The sequence below is a fragment of the Dasypus novemcinctus genome, chromosome 8 (genome assembly GCF_030445035.2).
Source record: "Dasypus novemcinctus isolate mDasNov1 chromosome 8, mDasNov1.1.hap2, whole genome shotgun sequence".
Classification (NCBI taxonomy): Eukaryota; Metazoa; Chordata; class Mammalia; order Cingulata; family Dasypodidae; genus Dasypus; species Dasypus novemcinctus.
In genome coordinates this window covers 48849836-48870352 of record NC_080680.1, presented here as the reverse complement: position 1 = coordinate 48870352, position 20517 = coordinate 48849836, and the positions used below count along the sequence as shown (strand labels likewise).

The 20517-nt window shown below is 35.0% G+C and overlaps 1 protein-coding gene across 3 annotated transcripts in view; it reads right to left on the bottom strand.

The window, feature by feature from the left end:
• KDM4C (lysine demethylase 4C) overlaps window positions 1-20517 on the bottom strand; it is a 518173-nt gene that overhangs the window by 145433 nt on the left and 352223 nt on the right. The gene's annotated exons all lie outside the window — the stretch shown is intronic.

The window sequence follows — 20517 nt, the reverse complement described above, 5'->3', positions numbered from 1 at the left end:
ACTGACCACACAGAAATAAGAAAGATCATAAGAGGATACTATGAACAACTTTATGACAAAAAACTAGACAATGGAGATGAAATGGAAAAATTCCTAAAAATGTACAAACAACCTACACTGACCCTAGAAGAAGTAGAAGACCTCACCAAAGCAATCACAAGAGACAAAAAGTCATCAAACAGTGCCACAAAATGAAAAGCCCAGGATCAGATAGTTTCACAGGTGAGTTCCACCAAGCATTCAAAGAAGATTTAATACCAATCTTACTCAATCTCTTCCAAAATATTGAACAAGAAGGAATGCTACCAAACTCATCCCATGAAGCCAATATCATTCTAATACCAAAGTCAGATAAAGACATTACAAAAAAGGAAAATTAGAGGCCCATTTCTCTAATGAATACAGATGCAAAAATCCTCAATAAAATACTTGCTAATCAAATCCAATAACACATTAAAAGAATTATCCATCACGATCAAGTGGGTTTTATACCAGGCATGCAAGGCTGGTTCAACACAAGAAAATCAATCAGCATAATATACCACATTAATAAATCAAAGAAGAAAAATCACATGAACTTATCAATTGATGCAGAAAAGACATTTGACAAAATACAGCATCCTTTTTTGATAAAAATACTACAAAAAATAGAAATTGAAGGAAACTTTCTCAACATGATAAAGGCCATATATGAAACACCCACAGCTAACATTATACTCAATGGTGAAAGACTAAAAGCTTTCCCATTGAGATCAGGGACAAGACAAGGATGTCCACTGTCACCACTGTTGTTCAATATAGTGCTAGAGGTTCCAGCCAGAGCAATCAGGCAAGAAAAAGAAATAAAAGGCATCCAAATTGGAAAGCAAGAATTAAAACTTTCACTATTTGCAGATGATATGACTGCATATCTAGAAAGTTCCAAAAAATCTACAACAAAGCTGCTAGAGCTAATAAATGATTTCAGTAGAGTATCAGGATACAAGATCAATACGTAAAAATCAGTGGTGTTTCTATACACTAATAATGCACAATCTGAGGAGGAAGTCAGGAAAAAAATTCCATTTTCAATAGCAACTAAAATAATCAAATACTTAGGGATAAACTTAACCAAGGATGCAAAGCACTTGTATTCAGAAAACTATAATGCATTGCTAAAATAAATTTTAAAAGACCTAAATAATTGGAAGAACATTCCATGCTCATGGACTGGAAGACTAAATATCATTAAGATGTCAATTCTACCCAAATTGATATACAGATTTAATGCAATTTCAATGAAAATTCCACCAGCATTTTTTAAGCAAATGGAAAACACAATTATGAAATTTATCTGGAAGGGTAAGAGGCCTTGAATAGCCAGAAACATCTTAAAAAGGAAAAGTGAAGCTGAAGGACTCTCACTTCCAGACTTTAAATCATATTACCTAGCTACAGTGGTAAAAACAGCATGGTATTGGCATATAGAAAGACACATAGACCAATGGAACTGAACTGATGGTTCAGAAACAGGCCCTCACATCTATGGCCAAGTGATTTTTTGACAAGCCTCTCAAGCCCTCCCAGTTGGGGCAGAACAGTTTATTCAACAAATGATGTTGGGAGAACTGGATATCCATAGCCAAAAGAAAAAAAAAGAAGACCCCTACCTCACACCTTCTACAAAAATTAACTCAAAATGGATCAAAGACCTAAATATAAAAGGAAGTACAATAAAGCTCCTAGAAGAAAATGTAGGGAAACGTACCAAGACCTGTTGGTAAGTGGTGGATTCTTAAATCTTACTCGAAAAGTATGAGCAACAAAAGAAAACATGGATAAATGAGGCCTCCTCAAACTTAAAACATTTCTGTGATTCAAAAGATTTCATCAAGAAGGTGAAAAGGCAGCCCAGTTGATGGGAGAAAATATTTGGAAACCATTTATCTGATAAGGGTTTGATTTCCATTCTACATAAAGAGATCATACAACTCAACAATGAAAGCACAAGCAATCCAATTTAAAAATGGGCAAAGGATTTAAACAGACATTTCTCCAAAGAGGAAATACAAATGTCCAAAAAGCACATGAAAAAATGTTCCATATCACTAGCTATTAGGGAAATGCAAATTAAAACAACGAGGTATCATCTAATACCACAAAGAATGGCCATTATTTAAAAAACAGACAACAGTAAGTGCTGGAGAGGATGTGGAGAAATAGGAACACTCCTTCACTGTTGGTGGGAGTGTAAATTGTGCACCCTCTGTGGAAGACAGTTTGACGGTTCCTCAGGAAGCTAAATATAGAACTACCATATGATCCAGGAATTCCTCTACTATGAATATATCCAGAAGAACTAAAAACTATGACACAAATAGACAGTTGCACACCAATGTTCATAGTGGCGTTGTTCACAATTGCCAAAAGAGGGAACAACGCAAGTGTCCATCCACCAATAAATGGATAAACAAAATGTGGTATCTACATACGATGGAATACTATGCTGCAGTAAGAAGAAATGAAATTGGGACATATGTGATAACATGGATGAGTTTTGAAGACATTATACTAAGTGAAGTAAGCCAGACACAAAAGGACAAATATTGCATGGTCTCATTAATATGAACTAAATACAAATAATAAACACACAGAATTAAAACCTAGAGTATAGGTTATTAGGAGATAAAAGGAGGATTGAGAAGAACTATGGAGGCTTAATATATAGAGAAGTTTTAATTAACTGACTGTAAAAGTATGAAGATGGATAGAGTTGATAGAAACATATTATAGTGAATAGTAACTGGTTTATAAATGGGATTGTGGCCGAAAAAGATAGTCTGGGGAAGTAACTGTTGAAAGAAAGAAAGCTAAAGAATAATCTAGGGACTGAATAACACAGTGAACCCGGAGGTGGCTGAGAATTATGATTAGGGTATAAGTGCAAGAGAGCCCTTCTGTGAGCTAGAGCACATGTACATCACTATTGCAGGGTGATGGGAATATGGAGAAACATGGGAAAACTACAATTGGTGTGACCTATAGACTGTGGATAACAGCAATACTATAATATTCTTCCATCAGTGCCAAAGTCGTACTGTGTTGATAATGGAGGTGTTTGGGGAAAGTGTGTGCCAAATGTATGCTACGGACCATGATTGATGGTAATAGTCTGATGATATTATCTCATAATCTGTAACAAACGTTTCACTAGAGTGTGGAATTTTATGGGAAATCTACACATCTGTATGACTGTTTTGCAAGATCACAATATCTGTTACAAAATTATATTTTTAAAAAAATAGTATGGATGGTCATGGCAGAAGGGGTTCACTGCCATGACAGATGGCCCTTCTTTGGAGCTGGTGTTTCTGCGTGATGGAAATGGACTCAGAGGGGATCTCTTTTCACAAGACTTGCATGCTACTTTATTGGAATTGTAGTTGGTGCTGGGTTTAAGATATATGTAGAGGATTTGAATCTCTGGACTGATAATATGACACCCAGGCCCAGAGCCTCAACAGACTTCAGCTCCTACACTTTGACTTATTGGACTTACTCCACTCAGCTAACATGGAGTTGAAGAAGGTCAACCACCACAACATGGAGCCTAGAGTGTCTACAACTAGAAGCAGGAAGAGTGCATCCAGTACCCATGTGCAATCTAAGCCCTCACTTGACATAGGTGTGCAATGGACACAACCAATCCAATGTCCACAGAGAAAATGTGGAATGGGTGTGGGAACGGTAGCCATGGGGGCTGCTGGGTGTGGGGAACGGGAGGAAGAGATGAGATGTGGAGGCGTTTTCGGGACGTGGAGTTGTCCTGGATAGTGCTTCACGGACAATTACGAGACACTGTAGATCCCCCCAGGGCCCACTGGATGGAACGTGAGAGAGTCTGGGCTATGATGTGGACCATTGACTATGGGGTGCAGTGATGCTCAGAGATGAACTTACCAGGTGCAATGGATGTATCACGATGATGGGAGAGAGTGTTGCTGTGGGGGGAGTGGGGGGCGGGGGCGGTGGGGTTGAATGGGACCTCATATATTTTTTTTTATTGTAATTAAAAATAATAATAATAAATAAATATTAAAAAAATAAAAAAAAATTAAAAAAAAATAGTATGGGTTGGGGGGAAAATACACCAAATGTAAGATACGGACTATAGTTGATAGTAATATTTTGATGATGCTCTTACTTGGTTTGTAACAAATGTTTCACAACAATGCAAAGAGTTGGTAGAGGGGTGATGTATGAGACTTTGAGATGTTGTGTATGTTTATTTTGTAAGTTCACAATCTTTACTATATACTTATTGTTTATGCATGTTCATGTATGAATATTTCAATAAAAAATAATTTTTAAAAATAAGTAAAGCCATGAGGAAATCCAAGAAGACCCTTTCATCACTGAGCAGTTCAAGAATGGAGAGGACAAAGAAAGGAGAGAAGGCGAGGGTATACCCAAAAACATTTTGAAAGTACCCCATATGGAACCATCACATCCTGGGGTCCTTTTAAAATTGCCATCTTTAAGGAAGGTCTGTGACAAAGAGCATGGCAGACTGCAGAGGTATGTACTGGATTCTGGAGCAGAGAACATACACTCTGCTGACTTCTGTGCTCTGGGAATCCACTCACACATATAGAATGGCTGAAGAAAAGAGTTTTGGCAGGTTTCTTTCTGATATAAGGATAAACCAAGAGCTAAAATGATGCTATTTTGATTAAAGTATCACCTTGGGTCATACTCTTTCTGTGGGCAAGATGGTCCTGGATCAATCCAGGCTATTCAGGTCTAGAAAGAAGGGTAACGAAATATTTTCCTTTATTCTCCCCGTGTAGGTTTACCTTGCTTGGCACTTTTTCATATCATGTGTTGGTATATATTTTTCCATTCCAATATGACTACTATTACTACAAATACTTCTAACAGACTTTTTAAGTTATATCTCCCTATACTCCAATGAAAAAGTCCAGGAGAAAACAGGGCCAGAAAGCAATGCACTGTCTTCTGTTGACCTAAAATTATTTTAATTAAATACCTAAGTCATTTCTTTTTATTTTTCCCTTCAAGCTTGTCTAACCCATTGTCTGCATTAATACTTTTTTAAAATTATTACTTAAAAGTCTATCTTGGTTATTTTTCCTCCGCCAGGTTGTATATAAATTCCTTTACCCCATCCTACTAGGTAATAAAGTCCCTTAACTAATTTTGTTTCACCAAAATAACTCTAACTTACCAACTATTAGGAATGAGTGTCAAAGTTCACAGCTCTTACTTCTCTGAGGAGAACAAAACCCAAAAAACTGGGGAGAATCCACAAATTTGTTTAACTCTTACTGGGTAGCAAAAAGGGAGCAAAATTGTGGTTTTGTTTGTCTGGAAAGTCTCTCCACACATGCATTTGAAATTTCCGAGGTGGCTATTAAAAGTTCAAAGTAGTGAAAGCTGTCCTGTGTTTATGCATTAGAATCCATTATAATCCCAACTCAAGAAGATAAAAAGTCAAGGGAGAATTCTGTCTTTCCATACTGCAAAGATATATTCTAGAGGCCTTTGGAAGATACAGAACAACTGTTTTCAATAGTGGACAAAATGAAAGAAAATTTCACAATCCAAATACTGAGAATGAGCAATCCAATATGCCATTTGATAAAAAGATATTGATTTGAGAGAAAGAAACAGACATAAAAAGTGAAAACAAAATGCTAACTCATATACTTTCATTTATATAAAAAGCTGGCATGTATCAGAGGTGGAATGTAGCAAAGGAGAGTTGGGGACTTAGTCACTAAGAAAATTAGATGTCAGATAAATTAAAACAGTGGTGAGAAGAAGCCTGAAGGTCAAGCTGGGAAAGTTGATTTCAACAACAAAGCATCAAAACTGCTTAAAAGCACTGGCTATAATCATTAAAAAGTACAAATGCTCTAGAACACTAATACAAATAGGAGAAAAAAAGTCCTCTAAAATAGGATATTTATATTCAAGATTTTATGTACAGCTGAGAAAACATCCCACCCACCATAATAAGAAACTAGTTCTTTCTAGGATCACCAGTGACCTCCATGTTACAAAATCTAATGGCCTATTCCAAGGCCTAAGTTTGTCTGACCTCTTAGCAGCATTCAACAGGGTTACTCACTCCCTCCATCCTAAAAACATTCTCTCCCTGAGGTTGCATGACCCTCACTTTCCACATTGTCCACCTCTGTCTCTACCTGACCCTCTCAGCCTACTTTCCTTTCATGCTCCTTAAATGTTCATTATTTCAGTAACAGACTTTATTCTCTTCTCATCACATACTTGCTTGCTAGGCCATCTGATCCACACTATGATTTCCATGACTAACTAAATGCCAATACTCAAATATTTATATCCTCAGGTGTTTGAGAGATTGTTCTACATGGATATAAAATAGGAATCAAACATATGTGCAAAACAACTCACATCTTCTTCCCAAACCTGTATTCCCCGCTGTTTCCTATCAGGGGCACCAACAATTCATTTTAGTTCATGCTGGGGGAAGATTTTTTGTGTGTTTCACCCTAGAGCCAATCAATCAAGCTCTGTCAAATCCTCTTCTCTTCATCATCACTGTCATCCCTTATTTGATATACCCAGCATCCGTCACTTGACCTGAACTACTACAATAGCTTCCCCGCAGTTATCACAGAGCCCATCAATCCATTTCTTACAGTGTAGGCAGTGTGGGTTTTTAGTGCTTCTCAAAACTTGATGTGACATCGTAAGCTACAATTTTCAGGCCTCAGCCTAATCCAGCCTCTCTGTGCACTACTATCTTCCCTCCAGACACCTCAGCCCCACCCTCCCTCCAAAGGTTTAGACTCACTCTGCTCTATTCGTTAGTTTAACTGGACATATTCTTAAGGTCTCAGCCTAAATGTTACTTCCTCAAAGAAGGCCCTATAATCCTCTGGCCCAGTTGCTCTCTCCTATAACCATCCCATTTGACACCTTATCTGGATACTTCCCTTTTATCAACCCATTACTTTTATAATTATTTGTTGAATTCTAATTCCTGTCCCCACTAAAGTGAAGTACAACAAGCACTATGAGGGCTCTTTATTAAGATACTCAACAGAGAGTGCACAAACAATATGGCAAAAGAGGGAAAAGTGAAAATTTATAAAACTACCAAAGGATTAAAAGAATTGCAAAAACCACTTTCAGATGATGGGAGTGGCTCTTAGAAAGGAATGTTGCAGGCTTTCAGGACTTCACACGGAATCATTTTTACTACAATTTACTTAAGAAAATAATAAAGAACAAAAATATTCATTGGCAATATATACTCATAAGTTACATATTACAGTTGCTGTTTGATGCAGTCAATTTTGTTTAAATATGTAAGAAGGGGGAAAAAACAGCCATGTCAGGTCACATCATTTATTAGATGCACCCATCTTTAAGACAGGTCAAACTAGGTGAAGTGCTAGAAGCATAGTTGTCCTCTGTCATTCATTCATTTGTAGTTTCACTAAATACCTATATTCGAAGACCAGTAGAAGGTGCTATCAGGTAAGACAACTTTAAATCTTTCTTTCTTGTGTTTAAACTTTTTTTCCTTTCTTGTGTTTATTCTTTTCAAAGAGCAAAACTGATAACTCTAAAAATTGTTACCTGTACAGCAGTTAAGTATCCTTAATCTGTACAGTGACAGATACAGACAAAGGTCAACCCCTACTGAACATTCTAATGTACTATCGGTCATCTTCAAATGCAGTGAAAGAAATTGAAAGAAATTAAAAGGAAAGTAGGAAAACAACAGTTTGACATTCAGGACTTTGGTTCATTAAACCTAGTAAGAATAATAATTTTTAAAAGAACAGAAGGCTAGTTACCATGCCAGAAACTTTATATACTTAACCTCTCTGCCATACCATAGCTACATTCGGTAATTAATACCCTATTCATAGGTGAGGAATCTAAAATTCAGGAGATTTAATAACTTGCTCAGAATCACTCAATCTGGGATCCTCAAACACCTTCTATAAATGATGAGGAAGCACCTTCTATAAATGATGAGGAAGCAGATGTTTATTTTCTTATTAGAAAAGCCATAGGTTTATAGAAAAATAATGCAGGAAGAACAGCGCTCCCTTATTTCCTCATAGACAAGCACACACACAGTTTTCCTATTATTAACACTCTGCATTAGTACTGTACTTCTATTACAATGGATGAAACAATATTATTGTAACTATTATTAACTTTAGTCCATAGGTTACATAAGGGTTTATTCTTTGTGTTATGTAGTGCTACAGCTTGTTTGATTCTGGTAATATATATACAACTTAAAACAAAAATAAATAAAATAAACAAAAAACATATATATAACTTAAAATTTCCTATATTATCCACTTTCAGATATTCAATTCAGTGGTGTTAATTACATTCACAATGTGTGCCCCTATTACCATGATCCATTGCCAAAACTTTTTCAAAACACCAAAGAGAAACTCTGTATTATGTAAGCATCTCCTCATTCCCCACCTGACCCCTGGTAATCTGTATTCCAATTTCTGACCTCATGAACTTGCATATTCTAATGATTTCATATAAAAGAGATTATACTATTATTTGTCCTTATGTACCTGGCTTATTTCACTCAACATGATATTTTCAAGCTACATCCATGTTGTAGCATTGTCAGTCAGATCAACATTCTTTTTATGGCTGAATAATATATCATTGTATGTATATGCAACATTTTGTTTTTGCCTTTGCCTAATGGCTAATGATACTAAGTATCTTTCATGTCCTAACTGACTATTTGTATATCTTCTCTGGAGAAATGTCTATTCAAGTGTTTTATCCATTTTTTAATGAGGTTTTTTAATCTTTTTGTTAGTCAGTTTTAGGATTGTTATATATTCTAGATATTAAAGCAGCTGGTATATATGGGGAGGGAAGGGCAAGGGAAGGGAGAGGAAGAAGGAAGCAATTTAAGGCTATTAACGTATTTATACAATTAGTAAAGATTATATATTATTTTTCTTTCATTAAAAATTCATGACTTTATAAATTAAGCAGAATTCCATTTGTAGCAGTATAAGAATCTATATTATATATCACTTCAACAACCTTTTGATAAAACAGCTGAATTGTTTAATAAAATATTTTTTAAAATTTCAATATTTAAAAAATCATTTCAGGGAAGCAGCTGTGGCACAATCTATTGGACTCCCATCTATGATATGAGAGGCTCTGGGTTTGTATCCCAGGGTCTCCTTGTGAAGACAAGCTGGCCCACGCCTGCAGAGAGCTAATGACCCACGCCTGCAGAGAGCTGGCACAGCAAGATGACTCAATAAAGGGAGACTAGCAGACACAGAACATGAAGCAAATGGACACAGAGAGCAGACAGCAAGCAAGCCACAAGAGGGGGGGAGAATAAATTAAAAAAAAAAATTTAAAAATTAAAAAAAAAAAATCATTTCAAATGAGCACAGTAATGCAAGAAAGTAAGAAATCCTTAGGTAACAAATAAAGTAAAAGCCCAAATCCAAAGAGGGGAACCAACTCTCAAGGTGCTTTCCACCTAAAGGCATGTCATTTAATTTGGGGGAAGACATATTATAAACAATGGCCAATAGTTAATAGTATTATTATAAAAAATTTCTTTCACTAATGCAAGTTATTAATAATAGGGTATTATATGGGAACTCTGCATGTTATGTATGATGTTTCTGTAAATCTATAACTTCTCTAAAAAAAAAGATCTCCAATAAAGCTAACCAAATGGGCAATTATAAATGGCAGTACTATTGTATTTTTTGGTTTGTAACATCATTTTTGCCATCCTTACAGGTTCTAAAATGCAAATGCATAAAACAAAGCAATAAACCATATATTTATCTTAAGTGTACAAGCAACAGCACTTGGTATACTCACAAATTTGTGTTTAATCACAGATTATGAGCAAAAAAAAATAGTGGGTAGGGAGAAAAATACACAAAATGTAATATATAGACTATAGCTAGTTGTAATAGTTTGACAATTCTCTTTCATAGTTTGTTAAAACTGTTTCACAACAATGAAAATTACTGGTGGTAGGGTGATATATGGGAGCCCTTTATGACATCAGGCATGTTTATCTTATAAGGTAACAAACTGTACTATATATACTTACTGTTTATGTATGCTTATGTAGGAATGATACACTTCAATAAATTTTTTAAATGAAAAAAGGAAAAATAAATCTATGGTTTGGAATACACAAAGTATTAAGATAAAATCTGTGACTAGTACAATAAAAAGATAAGGAAACAGGGTTATAGGAACAGTGTGTATATGTTACTGAAGTTAAGTTGGTATCAAATCAAACATGATCATTATAGATTTAGGATATTAAATTTAAGCCCTATGGTAACCACAAAGAAAATACTTGAAAAAAATGCAAAAAGAAATGAGAAGGGGGAAGCAGACTTGGCCCAATGGATAGGGCATCCGCCTACCATATTGGAGGTCCACAGTTCAAACCCCAGGCCTCCCTGACTCATGTGGAGCTGGCCCATGCGCAGTGCTGATGCGCATCAGGAGTGCCCTGCCATGCAGGGGTGTCCCCCACCTAGGAGAGCCCCACACGCAAGGAATGCACCCCATAAGGAAAGCCACCCAGCAGGAAAGAAGTTCAGCCTGCCCAAGAACGGCACCACACACACGGAGAGCTGGCACAACAAGATGACACAACAAAAAGAAACACAGATTCACGGTGCCACTGATAAGGATAGAAGCGGTCACAGAAGAACACACAGTGAATGGACACACAGAGCAGATAACTGGGGATGGGCGTTAGGAGAGAGAAATAAATAAATCTTTAAAAAAAAAAAAAAGAAATTAGAAGGGACTAAAAATGTTAAAATGGAAAAAATTAAATAAATGTGAACAAATTTGTGATGGTTAGGCTATTCTGTCAACTTGGCTAGGTAATTGTGCCCAGTTGTTTGGTCAAGCAAGCCCTGGGCTAACTGAAATATAAGGGCATCTATGGACTTTAGTCACCACTGACTTTACTGCAGTGGTAAATTAGAGCTAGCCGGTTAGAATTATATCAATCAGGGAGATCACCATCAGCAATGAGTGACGCTTAACCCAATCAGTTGAATCCCGTAAAAGGGGAAGTGATTACAGCATTGAGAGAGAATTTCCCAGCTCATCTTAGGACACCCAACATCTCCCATGAGTCATCAAGAATCTTCACTGGACTTTCATCAGAGCTCCTGGTTGCAGCCTGCCTGCAGAACCTGGATTTGTGCATCCCCACAGCTGCATGAGAGACTCTGATAAATCTCTTACTATCAACAGATATCCCTTGTTGACTCTGTTTCCCTAGAGAACCCTAATACAGTATTCATTTATGGTAGAATTGAGGGACAAAAAAAAGTAAGACTTAAGAAAACCAAACAGCAAAATAGAATAAGAAAGTCTTTTATTAGTAGTAGTGATTTTAAATGTAAATGGCTTAAAATCATTAGTGACTTTAAATGTAAATGGATTAAACTCTCCAGCGAAAGAGCAGTGACTGGTATAAATTAATGAAAAGCATGACCCAATTATATACAAGAGATTCACCTTAAATTCAAAGACATAAGCATATTGAAAGTGAAAGGTTGAAGAAACTATACCATGCAAATAGTAACTAAAAGAAAGCTGGGGCAGCTATACTAATATCAGATAAAATAGACTTTAAATAAAAAACAGTTTTAGGGATAAGGAAAGTCACTCTATACCAATAATGGGATCAATTCAATAACTACACATAATAATTACAAATACATAAATACATAATAGCAGAACCCAAAAATACATGAAGCAAATATTGACAGACAAGAAGGAAGAAACTGACAGATCTAAATTAAGTGTATGAGTCTTCAATAAATATACCACTTTCAATAAGAGATAGATCATCTAGACAAATGATCAATAAGGTAACAGAAGACTTGAGTGATACTATAAAACAACTACACCTAACAGACATATATAGAGCACTTTAACCAACAACAGCAGAATACACATTCTGCCCAGGTACAAATGGATAGTACATATTCTTTAGGATTGTGCACGTTAGGTCACAAAACAAGTCACAATAAATTTTAAAATACTGAAATCATACACTATATCTACTCTGACCATAATGCAGTGAAACTATAAATCAACAACAGAGGAAGAACTAGAAAATTCACAAAAATGTAGAAATTAAATACAGAATAAAGGGGAAAAAACATGATTATCTTAATTGACGCAGAAGACATATCTGACAAAATCTAACGCCCCTCCTTGATAAAAATAGTTAGAAAACTAGGAAAATTTCTCAACATGATAAAAAGAATATATGAAAAACCCACAGTATCATCCTCAGTAGTGAAAAACTAAAAGCTTTCCCTCTAAGGTCAGGAACAAAAAAAGGATGCCCACTGTGACCACTGTTATACACCACTGGTGTCAAGGTTCAAGCCAGAGCAATTAGGCAAGAAAGAGAAAAAAAACACGTCCAAATTGAAAGGAAGAAGCAAAATTCCCCTATTTGCAGAATGACATGACCCCATATTCAGAAAACCCTGAAAAATCCACAACCAAGCTACTACAGTTAATAAATTCAGCAAAGTTGAAGAGTACAAGATCAACATGTAAAAATTAGTAGTGTTTCTACACACTAGTATTGAAAAAGGTGAAAAGGAAATTGCAAGGAAAAGAATCAAATATTTAGGAATAAATTTAACCAATTATCTAAAAGATTATTACATGGAAAACTATAAAACTTCCAGAAACACATCTAAAATAAATCAAAGACAACCTTAAAAAAGGAAGGACATTCCAGTTTCATGGATGGGAAAACTAAATATTAGTGGTGGCAGTGGCCACCAGAAGTTCTGAGGGGAAGGAGAGGGAAAAATAGGTATAATATGGTGACATTTCCAGGACATTGGAATTGTCCTGAATGATGTTGCAATGATGGATACAGGCCATTACGTATTTTATCACAACTTACAAAATTGTACAGGGATAGAGTATAAACTATAATGTAAACTATAATTCACACTTAATGGCAATGCTCCAATATGTGTTCATCAATTGTAACAGATGTACCATACTAATGAAGGATGCTGCTAATGTGGGAAAACATGGGAGGGATAAGGAGTGGGACATATGGGAATCCCCTATATCTTTTATGTACCATTTATATAATATAAAGCAATTTTTTAAAAACTATTTTTTAAAGTATTGAAAAAATAAAAAGAGAGTCCACAGAACAAGAAGCTCAGAAAGCCTCAAGCAAATAAACACAATGAAAACACACCTAGTCACATAAGAGACAAAATGCTGAACACCAAATATAAAGAACATATCTTAAATGTAGACAGGGCAAAAAAGAAACAATAAAGGAAAGGACTGCTGGGAAATGACAGTTGATACCTAATAAAAAAACAATGGAGTACACTGATAATGAAAGAATACATACAAAGTACTGCAAGAAAAAGTTCTCAACCTAAAATTACCTTTCCAGGGAAAATATCCTTTGAAAATGAAGACAAAATAAAAACATTCTCAGAGATAAAATAACCTACCACAATTTGTCTCCAGGAGATCCACACCATAAAAAAATGAAAGGAAAAAAAAACAAACCCTCAGAATGAAATAAAATTATACCAAACTGTATGAGGGATCAGCAGGAAAGAACGAATATTGAAAAGAGTAAATATCTTGATAAATATAAAATAAATATCATCAAAAAAATAAACATGTACACATGTGCAAATTAATATTATAAATTTCTTTAAAAGAAACCACCAAGGGAAGGGACATTAATGAAACTGTGTTGTTGTATATACTGTTATAAGTGCTTATATTGTTTGTAAGCAGAATAATATTACTAGAAGTTGGACTATGATAATATTAAAATTAAAAACTGTAATTTTAAGTAACTGCCTACAGCAAAGGTCTCAAAAAATTCTTAAAGATTAAGTTGTAAGGAATATAATCTCACAAAACATACAGGAAAACAAGGTAACAGAAAGGGTAGCTGGTAGAATTGGATACATACATAATGACCTCAGACACAAAATGTAAAGTATTTGAATATATCTACAAAAAATAAATGAAGATATTGAAAATGTAAGAAACAAGAGACTATAAATAAAGTACCAGATTTTAAAAAAATGAAATTCTATAATTAAAGAATATATAATTGAAAAATAAAATTTTAAATTTATGTTAAACAGTAGGCTAGAATTATTTGAGAAGAGAATTAGAAAGACAAAACTGAATAAACTAACCAAAAATTATGTAACGACTATTCAATATACGGTATTGGGAAAATATGATACCCGATTGAATGAATATATGTATATATACATAGTATGCATGTACATTAGATGTGTATATATGGATATGTATGCATGTAGGTATCCCTGACTCCTAAACATAAATTCTAACTGGATCACATTCCTAAACATAAAAATAAAACAGAACTATAAAAGTATTAGAAGAAAATATAGGGAAATATGTTCATGAATTTAGGATAAACATGACTTCTTAAGAGATAAAAAGCAAAAGAAATATTAGAAAAGGTTAATAAATTGTGCCTATATAAAAAATTTTAAATTAGAAATGATAAAGTAGCCCATAACTTAAAATCATAGACAAGAAAATATTTCCAATTATATATATCGAAGATTGCTATACAAAAAAAGTTTTTTTTAACTCTTACAAATAAAACTACTGTAATTTTGAAAACAAGGCAAAGGATTCAAAGACTCCTCATTGCCAATAAAAATAAGAAAATATCCTCAACTTAAGCTATAAATAGGAAATAAAAAATAAAACAACTGAGATTTAACTTGGAAATTTTAAATCAGAAAATATTAAGTGGAAATTGGTATCATGGCTCTGGAAAAGAATTGGGTATTATCAAACTTTTAAATGCACATAAATTATGACCAAGCAATTCCACATCTTGCAATCTACCCTCCAGAAACACACCTAGGCAGAAGGACTTGACAAGGACAATAGTTCCATCCTATCTATTATGGAGAAAGCAGCTACCTCTATGAGAAATTGGAATTATCAGTGGCTTAAATTTTAGTTATATTGTCTGACTTTACATAAAATAATGTCAAACTTGAAATTTAAATAAAAGTGAAAAAGACATAGTAAACCATAAATACTAATTTACTGAGACCTATCAGTGGCTTTAATTTTAGTTATATTGTCTGACTTTACATAAAATAATGTCAAACTTGAAATTTAAATAAAAGTGAAAAAGACATAGTAAACCATAAATACTAATTTACTGAGACCTATACAATATAGTATTAATTGATAAACACAAAATCATGTTAATGAATTATGATACCATTTGTGACCCCCCACAACAGCAAGACATAACATTAGATAGTGCCTACAAACAATCTGGAAAGCCAAATAACAAAATAGTATTGATAATTTCCTATTTTTTTAAAAAATGGGATTTTAGATTATGAGAAAATTAAAAAGCACACAGGCACATACACAAAGAAATTAGTATAACTACAACTGAACTTTTTTTATTTTAAATATGCAACTACGGATGTTTAACCTATTTTTTTCTGTTTTCACTTAAATGAAAGTTAAAAGTAGGTACCTATTATCTCTTCTAGCATTTTTCAGTGTATTGTAATTTCTTTCCAATCTAACCTATCGAAACACTACAACTGTTCATCCTTGAAAAAATAAATAAATAAAATTAAACAGTCTGTGTTCATTGCCACTCTTGTTTTATCTTACGTTTAATAAGCATGCCTTTCCCAGGACCAAAAATACCCAATATAACATGACTCACTATTTAAATATTTAGATATATTGCTAGTCAACCAATGTGTCCTAAAACAAAGCACAACAAAAATTACTAAAAATGCCTGTTATAACATGATAACTGTATAAGGCAGCTACTATTTCTGTATCCCAAGAACGGTATTAAAAAAGACACTCAATTATTATTATTTTTTAATCTGAGGGTGACTAAAAGCTGAATGAAAAATATAAATTCAGATCATATTCTGAATTTTACCTTTTCTGCTTCTTGGTAAACTTCCCTTTTAACACTGCCAAGTATTTTTAAAATTTGACTTCATAAAAAAAAAATCAGCAGTGAGATGAACAGTTATTATACCAATTTACAACACTGAAAGATTTTTTTATGACTCAGTTATTAAACCATGAAACAGAGTGTTTATAATCAAATTGCTGACACAACATTAACAATAATGATGAGAAGGGCATTGTTATGATACAGCTATCCCAGTTGCTCATTATTTGTAGTGGAAGGAAATCAGGTTCCAATGGCTGTTCTATAAAACATCAGTTAAAGAAATGCCAATACCAACATTCTCAAGCTGCCTCAGAAGACGCTCTCATTTTAGCTGACCTAACCATAAGTACCACTAAAACCAATTTTCAGTGCCTTAGAAAAATTATGAGATTGAAATATCACCACTCCCAACCCCCACAACCCATATTTATCTGACATGTTCATAACAGAAATGCAAAACCGTAAAATAGGGCTGTCTGAGCTGGGAAAACAAAGAGTAATTAATTACATTAACGGAAAACTTGCTTATAAAGTGCTGATCAACAAAACATGGAAAAATCATTTCTGGAGATGTGGCTCATTTATCAGGAATGAAAGGGGGACAGGATGTCACTTAAGGACAGGGCTGGCATGAATTCTGTTTACAGAACTGAATGGCAGATTTTCTAAATTATCTTTAAAAATGGTGTTTTCACAGTTTCTAGTGAATTTTATCCTATCTCTAACTAAGATGTCCCTTATCAGTTTGTATTATAAGTGAAATCATTCATTCATTCAACAAATATTGGTGAACTACCATGATACGTTCTGGACACTGGGAAGAGCCACAAACAAGGATCCTACTTTCAGTAAATTTACATTCTAGTTGGGAGGGCAGAATAATTTAGTTGTTAAAGATGTTAAGTGTTGTGGGAGAAGGCCATGGAGTTATTGGGGAAAAGGGTGATGCAGGTATATCCTAACCTGTTCTAATGGGAACCACGGTCAGGGAGTTAAAGAGGGAGAATGTCTGAAAAGGCCTCATGAACCATGATTTTTAAAAAAGCATCTATAGTTGAGATGGAAAGCCACTAGAAGTTTTGGGCAGGGTAATAACATAATCTGGCTTATATTTTAACTGGCCCACTCCAGCTACTGTGTTGAGAACCAACTAAGGGGACTTAAGAAGCTGCCAGGTTATTAAAATAATGCAAGAAGGAAGTAATAAATGGATTAGACATGGGAGAAGGTAAAAAGAAGGGGCAGGGTTCTAGATTCATTTCGAAAGTATAGAAAGTAGGATTTACTGTTAGATAGCTTTGAGATATAAGAAAAAGAAAGCTCCAAAGTTTTTGGCCTCAGCAGTGGAAGGACTGAGCTCCCATTCACTGGAAATAAGGAAGGCAGAAGAAGATCTAGAATTCAGTTAGGGAAGGATGAGTGTGATATACCTACTGACACTGAAAGTGGAGGTGCTTTATAGGAAGTTGAATATATGAGATTGAATTGCACATTTAAATGTACACGTTAGCAATGCATACATGCTATAAACAACCCTTAAAACCATAAGACTGGACAAGATCATCCAAGTGTAGAGGAAAAAAAGAGGCCCAACTTTTGAAGCCTGCAGAACTGCAAAATTAACAGGTTGGAGAGATGAACAGAAGTCATGATAGAATGACAGGAAGTGGTCATCAAAGTAGGAGGAAGAGTAGGAGGATATGGGATTCCTGAAGCCAAGCAAAGACAGTGCTTCCAATAGGACGCAGCGATCCACTGAATTGATGCTGGGGAAAAAGCAGTATTGAAGGAAATGTGGGACAAAAGCCTATGACTGGAATAGGGAGAAGAATTGGAGAGTGAGTACTGACAACGATTTTGAGGAGTTTTACTATGTAGGGGTGCAGAGAAATAGGGTGGTAGCTGGTGGGAAAGAAAAGTAGAGAGGTTTTCTGGATTTGTTTGAAGATGACAGAAATAACAGCATGTGTGCATGGCAATGAGATTCATTTAGAGAGGAGAAAATTGTTTATGTGGGGAAAAAAGGAATGAAATCCTGGAACTATGATCCTGTGTGTGTAAGAGGATTGCCTTAGGGAGGAGCACAGAGAAATTATAGATATGATGGTAGGTGGCAGCTTGCAGAAGATCCCTTATGATAGCTTCCCTTTTCTCAGTAAAGCAAGAAGTGAGCTCATCAGGTCAAAGTGAGGATGAAGGAGGAGATAAAAAGGTTTCAGAAGAAAGAAGGTATGAAGCAGTCATCCAAAGAAAGTGGTAGACTGCATGGATAATAGGAATGCAGTATGGGTTACTGGGTAGCATTGAGAACCCAGTGATTGTTACAAATTTCAAGCAAGAGCAAGTTGCATGGTGTGTGTTTTTCTCCAGCTACGTTCAGCTACAGGGGTGCAGGTACAGGGTAGATAAACATTTGGACTTATCAGGGTTGAATTATGCTACAGGAGAATAACAAAATAAGACAGTGACAAGGAACTGAGAATGTATGCAAGGGAATTTAAGCACCTAAGGACAAAAGTAAGGCCATAGGAACAAAGACTGAGAAGTTGGAAGGATTACTGAATCATGTCACTGTGAAGTTAAAGGACTGTTGGAGACCAGGCCTTAGAGGGTATGACTATGAAAGAGGGTAGTCAGACAGATGCTAGAAATTGAAAGATGACACTGAATATGCAACATACCAACAGGAACGCTCTGTGTTTAAGAATGAAAACAATGACCCTTTTAAAAGGCAATCTTTCAATTGCTTACTATATTAGTTTCTAATTGCTACAATAACAAATTATCTAAAATTCTGTGGCTTAAAACAATTCAAATTTATATAGTTCAGTAGGTCAGAAGTACAAAGTGGGTCCCACTAAAGTCAAGGCGTCAGCAAAGTCCAATTCCTCTGGCAGTTCTAGGGCAGAATGAATTTTCTTGTCCTTTCTGGTGTATAGATGCCAGCTGCATTCCTTGACTCTTGGCTGTGTTCTTTCACTTCCAAAGCTAGCAATAGTGAGTGGCTCTTTTCTCCCACCTCATCATTCTAACCTCCTCCCATATTTGAGGACCCTTGTGATTAAGCTATTGTATGAGCACCACTCATATAATAGAAAATAATCTCTATATTTTACAATCATTACAACCTTAATTCCTTTTGCTTCCTTAATTTCCCCTTACCACGTAACATAACATATGCACGGGTTTGGGGATTAAAACATGGACATCTTTGGGGGCCATTATTCTGCCTACTACAAATATCACTGCCCAGAAACAAAGCACATATATATACGAGCTGAGGGTAATCTCATCTCACGGGTACCCCAGAATTAAGTCTTTGGGAAAATATTACCTACATGCTAGGATAAGTACGTAGAGTATGGCTAGAAAGAAATAAGAAAAGGTCTTAGAGGAGGAACATTCTATGGGTGCCTGCATTTTATCATTTAAATAAATGTAGAGTATATAAACAAGGACAAGTGTTTGAGGAAGAATATATCTATTTTTATTATTTATGTAACAACATATTACAAATAAAATGAAAGAAAGAGTCATTTCCTAGGACATATAGTTGAGCTAAAAGACTAAGTGCTTTAGAAAATCTCTGAATATTTGCATAAAAAATTAGCAGTGGCCTACTTAAATCCGAACCATCTACAAAGATTTTCAGAAAGAAAACATTGTCTTCTATTCTAGCAAATTGAAAATATCTGGAACTTTTTAAAGTATGAATTCTCATCCATATCTTCTGATTGATGGAACTAGCTTCTTTTCATCTAATTTACAGCACTGACAAGGTAAACTTGCTACACTTTTTTACAATTTTTTTTATTAGAGATGTTGTGGGTTTACAGACCAATCATGCAGAAAAACTTGCTACATTTTAACTAGGTAAAGAAATCATCACACCACTACCCCTGTGAAAGGAAGATAACAGAATAGATAATAATACTTTGTATTTGTTTCAAAATACATTTTCTCCCAAGACATATCTGTGTAATAGCCTTTCTTACACCAATATAAAAATTAATTTGAGGTTTGAGGAGCTACTGACTGGTAGCTGGGTCGCAAGCCAGGAACATGCCAGGTGGTGAGGAGAAACTCCTCTGTCCCTCTTTACACCACTATACTTCTGGTCAAAAATAATCTACATGGAGCTTACTGTATTTACATAAAAGTATTTCCAGGATTGTAAGCAAAGTGCTTCAAGATAAACATACACCTTATTTTGTTAAAATTGTACATGTGACTTTCAAATTTGGTTTATTCTTTCCTCCTAATGTGACTTTCAGTAACCAACAACAGAGTACACAATTTCCTTATCCTGCCACTGCTTTAATTTTTGCAACTCATGAGAACCACGTTCACTGAGGTTTCCTCCCCTCCACTCTTTCTGAGAGTCTGTTTCTTTGTTACTAAGGGGATGTGCCCTGCAGACCGGAGCCCTCCAGGCA